The sequence below is a fragment of the Schistocerca americana genome, chromosome 3 (genome assembly GCF_021461395.2).
Source record: "Schistocerca americana isolate TAMUIC-IGC-003095 chromosome 3, iqSchAmer2.1, whole genome shotgun sequence".
Taxonomy (NCBI): domain Eukaryota; kingdom Metazoa; phylum Arthropoda; class Insecta; order Orthoptera; family Acrididae; genus Schistocerca; species Schistocerca americana.
In genome coordinates, this window is record NC_060121.1 from 355,383,214 (window position 1) to 355,394,471 (window position 11,258).

An 11,258-nucleotide genomic window follows, 5' to 3' on the forward strand; every position below is an offset into this window, starting at 1 on the left:
GCACGGCTTTATGCGCTACAGGGATATGATCGCTGTTACCCAGGCACAACGCCTCTCTGGGGCACTTGCGTCTTTGGACTTTAGTCAAGCTTTTGATAGGGTTGACCATTCGTTCCTTACGGCCGTTCTCCACCATATGGGTTTCCCGGTCGCCGTTATCACGGTAGTGATGCGCCTTCTGCGGGGTGCCTCATCCAGGATTATGTACAATGGCAGACTCACTCCACCGATAATAATAGGTCGATCCGTACGTCAAGGTTGCCCTCTATCAGCAATTTTGTACGCCTTTTCCTTGGAATCCTTGCTATGTGGACTAAGACAACGTTTGGTAGGGTTGTCCATAGATCGCTACCGATTCTGTTGCACGGCCTATGCTGACGATGTCGTCATCTGTTTACGTAATGCCGACGAAGTTCGAGCTGTTTTGACGTGGGTAGCGACTTATGGTGAGGCGTCGGGTAGCTCTTTAAACGTACGTAAGTCACAAGTTATGTTCATTGGCACGGGACATCCCGTGGAGTGCGTTACACCTCTCACCACCGTTGATACCATTCGTTGTTTGGGAATAGATTTTTCATCTGATCTCCGGCGTTCAGCCACCATCAACTGCCGACGCCTCCTTTTAATGATCAGAGCAGGTCTTATGGACCATCGCCTTCGATCCCTAGATATTCTCCAACGAGCTCGATATGTCAATACATATATCGCATCCCGAGTTCCCCGTGTAGCGCAAGTTCTACCTTTCCCGCTTACTGTGGCACGTCGCATGTTGGCAGCGATGGCATCTTTCGTCAGCTCTGGGATGTTGTTCAAAGTTAACTATGCGACCCTTACTCTTCCCCGTGAACGAGGTGGGATAGGTCCGTTTCACGTGCCGGATAGAGCTCGCCCCCTATTTGTCAGCTCCCAGATGACGGTATGGACACGTTGCCCAACGAGCCTCACTGGTCTCCTCCTGTCGGCATACTCGCCGGTCTCACTGTCAGCCCCAGTGATGATCTCGGATGTTCCGGCCCAGTTCCATTATATACGGTACTTCTTTCTGGAACTCAGTTATCTACGCCTCACCTTACCAAGACAGCTTTTTCTCAAGACAAAGGCAGTATACAATGTCCTCCAATTAGGTCGTCCACCTAACCCGATTGAACTAAAGTTCCCCCAGGTTGACTGGCGTCATGTATGGCTCGCGATGTTCGCCTGTTACCTTGACACGAATGTTCAATCTGTCTGGTACATAACTGTCAATGGTAAGCAAATCAACCAATTTCGCCTTCATCGTATCCACCTCGCCCAATCACCTCTATGCTCCACGTGTGGAGTGCCAGACAATGATGAACATCGGTTTGTTTGCGGACCGGCGGCGGAGGTTTGGCACTTGGTTCGACGTATTGTGGCTTTTCTAACGCGGGACATTCCGGATCGGATTACTCCCCTTTCATTATTATTTCCGGAACGTGACTATTTTCCTCGGACAAAGACCAATGCTGTGAATTGGATTCGCGGACATGCCATTCACTACTTGTTTGGACAAACTGTAGACTCTGTACTCGATTTTTGGACATACCTCAATGACCGTCATTATGTCGTTGTCCGTCACCCAAAATACAGACAATTTTTCTCGAACTTCCTTGGGAGTGCTTTCCACGAGCCGCCTCGCAGCTGGAATGTGTTAAGCCAAGAGAGAAGAAGGTTTCCTGTTTGAACCAATGAACATTTCTGAACAATTGAACGGAACACATCAACTTCGAGAAGACGTGACTCAACATATTACCAGCGGGGCGCAGAAGGCCTCTGATCAATTACACAAAAAAAAAAATAAATAAATAAATAAAATAAAATAAAATAAATAAATATAAAACAAAAAAAAATTAAAATAAAATTCAGAAAAAGGAAAAAAAAAAGAGTCCCGGCATAAGAAGTCAGCCTCATTCTGCCAACGGCCTTGTCAAAGAGGGCGGAGGAGCGGATAGAGGTTCAGGGCACTCTCTTGTCCAAGGGGTGGGAAATTGCCACTAAAGGCGGAAGAAATAGCAATGATCAACGACATGAGGATGCAGAAGGCAATGGAAACCACTGCATTAAAGACACGTAACGTGTATCCACAGGACATGTGGCCTGTAATTGAAGAAGTATCATGATGATCTCTCCATTGGCAAAAGATTCCGGAATAGTTCCCCATTAGGATCTCCGGGAGGGGACTGCCAAGGGGGAGGTTACCATGAGAAAAAGATTGAATAGTCAACGAAAGGATAACGTTCTACGAGTCGGGTCGTGGAATGTCAGAAGCTTGAATGTGGTAGGGAAACTAGAAAATCTGAAAAGGGAAGTGCAAAGGCTCAATCTAGATATAGTAGGGGTCAGTGAAGTGAAGTGAAGGGGAAGGAAGACAAGGATTTCTGGTCAGCTGAGTATCGGGTAATATCAACAGCAGCGGAAAATGGTATAACAGGTGTAGGATTCGTTATGAATAGGAAGGTAGGGCAGAGGGTGTGTTACTGTGAACAGTTCAGTGACTGGGTTGTTTTAATCAGAATCGACAGCAGACCAACACCGACAACGATAGTTCAGGTATACATGCCGACGTCGCAAGCTGAAGATGAACAGATAGAGAAAGTGTATGAGGATATTGAAAGGGTAATGCAGTATGTAAAGGGGGACAAAAATCTAATAGTCATGGGCGACTGGAATGCAGTTGTAGGGGAAGGAGTAGAACAAAAGGTTACAGGAGAATATGGGTTTGGGACGCGGAATGAAAGAGGAGAAAGACTAATTGAGTTCTGTAACAAGTTTCAGCTAGTAATAGCGAATATCCTGTTCAAGAATCAGGAGGAGGAGGTATACTTGGAAAAGGCCGGGAGATACGGGAAGATTTCAATTAGATTACATCATGGTCAGACAGAGATTCCGAAATCAGATACTGGATTGTAAGGCGTACCCAGGAGCAGATACAGACTCAGATCACAATATAGTAGTGATGAGGAGTAGGCTGAAGTTCAAGACATTAGTCAGGAAGAATCAATACGCAAAGAAGTGGGATACGGAAGTACTAAGGAATGACGAAGTACGTTTGAAGTTCTCTAACGCTGTAGATACAGCAATAAGGAATAGCACAGTAGGCAGTACAGTTGAAGAGGAATGGACATCTCTAAAAAGGGCCATCACAGAAGTTGGGAAGGAAAACATAGGTACAAAGAAGGTAGCTGCGAAGAAACCATGGGTAAGAGAAGAAATACTTCAGTTGATTGATGAAAGGAGGAAGTACAAACATGTTCCGGGAAAAATAGGAATACAGAAACACAAGTCGCTGAGGAATGAAATAAATAGGAAGTGCAGGGAAGCTAAGACGATATGGCTGCAGGAAAAATGTGAAGACATCGAAAAAGATATGATTGTCGGAAGGACAGATTCAGCATACAGGAAAGTCAAAACAACCTTTGGTGACATTAAAAGCAACGGTGGTAACATTAAGAGTGCAACGGGAATTCCACTGTTAAATCCAGAGGAGAGAGCAGATAGGTGGAAAGAATACTTTGAAAGCCTCTATGAGGGTGAAGATTTGTCTGATGTGATAGAAGAAGAAACAGGAGTCGATTTAGAAGAGATAGGGGATCCAGTATTAGAATCGGAATTTAAAAGTGCTTTGGAGGACTTACGGTCAAATAAGGCAGAAGGGATAGATAACATTCCATCAGAATTTCTAAAATCATTGGGGCAAGTGGCAACAAAACAACTATTCACGTTGGTGTGTAGAATATGAGTCTGGCGATATACCATCTGACTTTCGGAGAAGCATCATCCACACAATTCCGAAGACGGCAAGACCTGACAAGTGCGAGAATTATCGCACAATCAGCTTAACAGCTCATGCATCGAAGCTGCCTACAAGAATAATATACAGAAGAATGGAAAAGAAAATTGAGAATGCGCTAGGTGACGATCAGTTTGGCTTTAGGAAAAGTAAAGGGACGAGAGAGGCAATTCTGACGTTACGGCTAATAATGGAAGCAAGGCTAAAGAAAAATCAAGACACTTTCATAGGATTTGTCGACCTGGAAAAAGCGTTCGACAATATAAAATGGTGCAAGCTGTTCGAGATTCTGAAAAAAATAGGGGTAAGCTATAGGGAGAGACGGGTCATATACAATATGTACAACAACCAAGAGGGAATAATAAGAGTGGACGATCAAGAACGAAGTGCTCGTATTAAGAAGGGTGTAAGACAAGGCTGTAGCCTTTCGCCCCTACTCTTCAATCTGTACATCGAGGAAGCAATGATGGAAATAAAAGAAAGGTTCAGGAGTGGAATTAAAATACGAGGTGAAAGGATATCAATGATACGATTCGCTGATGACATTGCTATCCTGAGTGAAAGTGAAGAAGAATTACATGATCTGCTGAACGGAATGAACACAGTATGGTTTGAGAGTAAATCGGAGAAAGACGAAGGTAATGAGAAGTAATAGAAATGAGAGCAGCGAGAAACTTAACATCAGGATTGATGGTCACGAAGTCAATGAAATTAAGGAATTCTGCTAGCTAGGCAGTAAAATAACCAATGACGGACGGAGCAAGGAGGACATCAAAAGCAGACTCGCTACGGCAAAAATGGCATTCCTGGCCAAGAGAAGTCTACTAATATCAAATACCGGCCTTAATTTGAGGAAGAAATTTCTGAGGATGTACGTCTGGAGTACAGCATTGTATGGTAGTGAAACATGGACTGTGGGAAAACCGGACAGAAGAGAATCGAATCATTTGAGATGTGGTGCTACAGACGAATGTTGAAAATTAGGTGGACTGATAAGGTAAGGAATGATGAGAGGAAAGGAATATGTGGAAAACACTGATAAGGAGAAGGGACAGGACGATAGGACATCTGCTAAGACATGAGGGAATGACTTCCATGGTACTAGAGGGAGCTGTAGAGGGCACAAACTGTAGAGGAAGACAGAGATTGGAATACGTCAGGCAAATAATGGAGGACGTAGGCTGCAAGTGCTACTCTGAGATGAAGAGGTTAGCACAGGAAAGGTATTCGTGGCGGACCGCATCAAACCAGTCAGTAGACTGATGACCAAAAAAAAAAAAAAAAAAAAAAAATCTTTCTAATGAGACCAGTAAAACGGTCTGGAAATCCCATTTGTTCCAGTACGACGTACAGATAGTTGTGGCGCACCTTATCAAAAGCACTATCAAAATCAACCGCCACCATCGCCGCTTTAAGCCGGCACTCCTCCGCCAGCGCTATCACATCACGGCATTCGCCAGTAGCTCTTTGCATATTCACAGAGCCACCCGGTGTCGTCTGTTCTGGAGAGAGAACTCTACGAATTAACGTACGACATCGGGACGCTAGCAACCGTGCAAAGATCTTATAGTCGACACTGAGCAGGATGATGGGGCGATTAATGTGTGACCGTAATTCCTGGCTTCAGTTTATGTACTGGCACCAAGAGGCCTTCCATAAAAGCCGGTGGAATAGGCGCATCGGAATTTAACATCTCGTTGGACATTTCCGTCCATCGCGGTGCCATTTAGTTGCTAAATTCTTGATAAAATTCAGCAGGAAGCCCATCAATGCCTGGGGACCGATTCAACGCACCTTGTGCGATCGCATCATGTACTTCCTCACAGCTAATGGCTCCCAGTAAGGTTCCCGCGGCTTCCACCGTCAGTGTACGGGAGACGTACGTGGCTATACGGTCGAGGTCATCGACAGGGGCTGCTTCTTCCCGATAGACGTGTTGGTAATGGTCGACGAATGCAGTGACAATATCCGCTTGACGCGTCACTCTTCGGTCTTCGCGGGTAATTAATTCCCGTACCAAAACGCGTCGTCGATGCTTTCGTTCATTCACGACGTGGTGCACGGAAGGAATCTCGTGCCCTATCGTATCGTGACATCTCGCGCCCACCATGGTTCCCTGAAGATATTTCCCAGCTAAAGCCACTAGTTTAGCTTTTATCCTTTTGCGTTCGATCCAGATGTCCTGTCCCGGCGGACCATCATCTAGGTCGCGCAGTGCCGCAAAATAAAAGTCGGTAGTACGGCGGCACCATTCTGCCATCTCCCTGCTATATGAAATGAACGTACGGCGAAGCACCGGTTTACCACAAGTCAGCCACCAAACAAGCATCGTCGCATACCTGCCAACCCTTCGCTCGCACATCGCCCATGTCTCCAGGATCCGTTGACGGCATTCAGGATCATGTAGATGTTGAATGTTTTGTTTCCACTGGTCCTTACTGTTCCACACCTCTCTACGGGGAAGAAGCACCGTACAGATGTAAGCGCTGTTACCGGAAAATGCCAATGGCCAGCTTTCCGCGTCCTGGATATCATTTGCATGAGCCCGTGAGATATAAATGCGATCTAATCTGCTCGCCGAGGTGTATCCCGGTGCGTCTCCATGTCGTAATTCCCACGTGTCACTAAGTACAAGGTCGTTGACAACGATTCGCAACTCCTGGCGGATGTTTGATTGCGGCCATTGGTCTTTCTGGCTGAGAACACAGTTGAAATCTCCACCAATTATTACACATTCATAACGTCCATGGAATAGTGGGGCATAAAATCGCGCCCTTTCCCGCCGCCGATTTTTTCCCGACGGTGCATAAAGATTGATGATGCGTGTACCAAACGTCGTGAAAGCCATTCCCCTGGCCGACGGAAGATAACACACGTTTTCCACTGGGAAGCCATCTCGCACGTAAACTGCCACCCCACTCCCATTGTTATCTCCAAGTGACGAATAGGATTGGTAGCCTGCGATGTATGGGAGTGCAGCTATGTGGACTTCCTGCAGCAAAGCAATATCCACATCAGATGCCCAAATCGTTTCCTTCAGTAGGTGTATTTTGGCCGCGTTGAATCCCACTCTGTCGAGGCGCAACAACATCTCACTGCATTGGCGCTGGGGGCTGAGTTAGAAGACGTTCTCTCGCCCCTCTCTCTTCACCTTCAGCAATTATTTGGCCGTCTTCGTGAGTGCCGGCTGCCTCTGTATGATGTCCGGCGCCTCCTCAATATCGTCATACCACATTTTTTTCAGGCAGTGACACATTCGTGTCCATAGCCACAGCATCTGCGTCTGGAGAGCCAACTGGCTGTGATTCCTCTTTAGCATCACCACGTCCCGGTACCGTCAATGTGACAGACCGCTGCGGGACTGATCGAACAGTTTCCATTGCCTCATCCTGTTTCGTAGAGGCTGTTGTGTCGTCTTGGTCCACAGGCACATCGTCGTCAGTGCAAGGGGACTCATCCCGAGGAGATGTCGTGCGACGCCGCCGTTTCCTCCTTTTCGGGGAACGTTGTTTGCATGATCTTCCTTCCGTGTCCTCAGATTGTAGGGAATCACGGCTGCCCGACAGAAAAGCATCCGTAGGAACTGGAAGTGTTTAGAGTCCCATCGTTGTACTTGGTGGGAGTTCGGTCGAAACTGATGTCGTCACAGAGTGCGTTCCAGACGGAACAGCATCCGTAGTGGCTGGAACTGCTTCGTGTACTATATCGTTGTGCTTGGTGGGAGTTCGGTCTCATCTGATGTTGGCGCCGTAGATTGTATGCTCGATGGAGCAGCATCCTCTGTCCTCCCGACGTCTGCTACAAGGTTTCGAAGAGTGCCATGTTGATTTTCCACCGGGGCTGTATCATTTCGGTCATCAGCGGACGCAGTGAGGGCTTTGGCATAGGTGATCGGTAGTACTGTCATCGCCGGCGACGGCTCCCGCACATCTGAAGGCAGTTGCGTAATCCGCCGTTGCATAGTTCGACCTGAGGTGTCCCTCCTGGCCACAGCCAGAACATGTACGTGGTTGACCATCGTATATCACCACCGCCCGACAACCACCAATTGTCAGATAGGACGGTACATGCTTCTGAAGATCAATAGTGATCTGTCGCACTCCGTTAAAAACGGGGTACGTGGCGAATTGTGTGCAGCGTTCTGCCGTGTGACCATATACCGTGCCGTATGGCTTAAAAGCCTCGACAACTTCGTCAGCCGGGAGCTCAAATGGCAGCTCAAAAACACGTATTGTTCGTACACCCAGACCAGCATGTTCTACAGTTACCGTGTCGACATTCCCGTCACTATGGCAAAATCGGAGACCTGCTTTTGTCGCCTGTAGAATACTCTCACACGCCGCGTCATTTACCATCTTGACAAACACCATGGGACTAATGATGGACAGGTGAATTCCGACAATATCGTTTGGCGGTATCTTGACTTCCTCTCGAATGAATCGTTCCACTGCTAAAGCCTTTGGTCGTTCGTAGTCTTTGCAGAAATTGAATCTTAATGTAGTTTTCCTGTACTTGTTCGCCGTGATCGTTGTTACTAGCCCGCGCGCAGACTAAGTCCACAAGTAAACAAACACTCGCACACGCCGCACAGGCGGAAGTATCGGACCTCCGCCTCGCACGGCCGCTAGCGCCGAACTGAGGGAAACACAACACCCAGTCCCTGAGCGGAGAAAATCTCCGACCCAGCCGGGAATTGAACCCGGGCCCTTAGGATTGACATTCTGTCGCGCTGGCCACTCAGCTACCGGGGGCGGACAATAAGCCTTTGATATTTGAAGTTTAAGGAACTTCGTATTAGAGTTTGCAACGTAGACCTGCTGTCTCAAATAAATTCAATAAATCACAATATGACTTCAGGCTTTAGTAAAACAATCATAAGTTAACATATGTTGCAAAGAAAAAATCTTTAAACGTTACTAAACCATAGGTAACGCATCAGTTGACGTCTGTAAGCACAGAAGATCAGAAAGCTAACGGTCAACTACGAAATAATGTCAATAATAGCTAATGTTACATTAATTCCCACATTTGCAAATCTCTCAGGCAAGTTCTATAAAAGAATGTATGAATAAAATGTTAACAATAGCATCAAATAAAACAGCAAGTGGTGAATCTGAACTTAAATTAATCTTGAGTACAAAATAAGTAAAACAAAACGAGCACAAATACAATTATAAATCAACAACTGGGCTCAGATCCATTAGGCAGGAAAACATTGGTATAAGGGCAAGAAAATTTTACCAGTGCGAGTTAGCGAAGTTGGAACCGGTAAACTCTTTAATTAAAATCTAAAACGCGAAGTACAAAGAGCCGTAAGGCGCAACGAGTAGCTCAAAGCGCAGTATGCGCACAGAGAAGCTCACCAGACAGGTATAACAAGCGTCGACGACTAGAGCTCAGTAATCCCCCTTGGCTCATACATACTGTAAATACTAAGTAGCACACCAAGTTCTAAAGCTATCTTGAGTCGAAACCGAGGAATGTGCTTCTCGGGTATGTAAGTTGATAGAACAGCCACTCGCACGCTCGCTCAGCATGCAATTTCAGTGTTTGCTCAGAGCGTCCATGTTCCATATGGCAACCACCACTTGTTCACAGAGGCCTTCCTCCCGTTATCGGTGGTAAACGACTAAGCTCACCCGCATCACAATTAACTCGGCGCCATAGAGAACACGCGTGACCCCTGGCGGGACACGGAGGCGGTTGCGTAGCTACATAGGTAACATGATTGCATAGCGTTTTGTATGTCATATCGAGCCCTGTACGAGTCGCAGTAATTGGTCTTAGATGAGAGCTGGAGGGAGCGGGCGGCAAACCACGCGTAACCTAAATCTTGATGTCCAGACGGGGATGCGAATGTGTGTGCCCAATGCCGCAATCACTTCACTACGTCAGTAGTTTAGTTCCGGTATGTGTCTCATATTCAGATGTTTCCATTGTTCTGTTGACTCTACACCATTTCCCGTAAAACACACAAACGTAAACCGGTGTCGGTGGACTGGAAGCAGACAACGTGGTTGTATGACGAAACGCAGACGCTGCAGCCAACTGCCATGGAAACCGGCCATTACTTATTCGCTCTTAACCGCCCACGGCGGCCTTACCTGCTCGCTTCCGCCGCGATGATCTCATCACCGCCGCAGAAATAGAAGCCCAAGGCATTAACAGCTGCACCTGCATTTGCCTTGCCGTCTCCTGCTTTCGTGTGTCATGTTAACTTCCACAAGTTCAAGCAGATACCATACTGAGGTGAGACATGCAGCGGCAGCGGTACAATTGCTATCCTTGAGGTACCTAAAAATCCGTAAGTGATTCAACCATTGGCGCTTCCGCAGTTTTACATGTATAAGAACAGATTTATTACACATAACGCATCGTCTTGCGAATTAGTCTCTAACTACGTTTCCAGCAGCTTCTAGTTATTCTAGAATGTGCGTGGTGTACAATAATTAAGAGGAAAAGTCGACACGAGTCAATGTATATGATACCAGAAACACGAGTCAGTGTATACGATACCAGAAACAAAGACTTTCAGAAAACTTGGGTCAGCAAACGAGCCGACACTGACTCCATTATAAAGTATTGTCCTGCTTAGCACAAATGGATTTGTAATTTAAAATATTTCAACTATGCCCAAGTCTAACAGGGCTCGAATTTCACCCACGGCACATGGCTGAACTTCTGAAATCTGGAGGAGCAAAACTGAATCAGGAGGTGTATAATCTTGTTTTCAACATGTACGAGCAGGGTATAATTCCTACAGACATTGAGAAAAACATTATGATCCCCATTCAAAATGCTACAAGATGTGAAAATTATAGGACGCTCAGCCTAGTTACTCACGTTCCTAAAACGCATAGAACAAAAAGTCGAAGCTACAATCTCCGAAGACCAGTTTGGAATCCGGAAAGATAGCGGAAACAGAGAAGAAATATTTGGTCTAAAACTAATAATAGAGAAACGACTAGATAAGAACCTGACAGCACACATAGCTTTCGTAGATGTAGAGAAAGCCATTGATAATGTTAAATGGGATAAGATGTTTGAGGTACTCAAAAAAGTAGGAATAGACTATCAAGATAGAAAAATGATATGGAACCTGTACAAAAACGAGACAGCAGTTATTCTTGGACGAACAAAACTAGAAGAGCTGCATATACGGAAAGGTGTCCGACAAGGTTGCGCACTATCCCCTGTTATCTTTAACCTTTACATTGAAGAGGCGCTGATAGAAGTAAGGGAAAATTCACAGACAGGTGCAGTAATTCATGGCCAACGAAGAAATATGATATGCCGATGATTAGCTGTTCTAGCTGAAAGTGAAAATCTTGTATCCCTTCTGAATAGAATGGATAAAGTTAGGGGGAAGAATATAATACGAGAATTAATAAATCAAAAACAAATGTAATGGCATGCGACAAAAAAGATCAAGTGAAAGTCCAAGTTCATG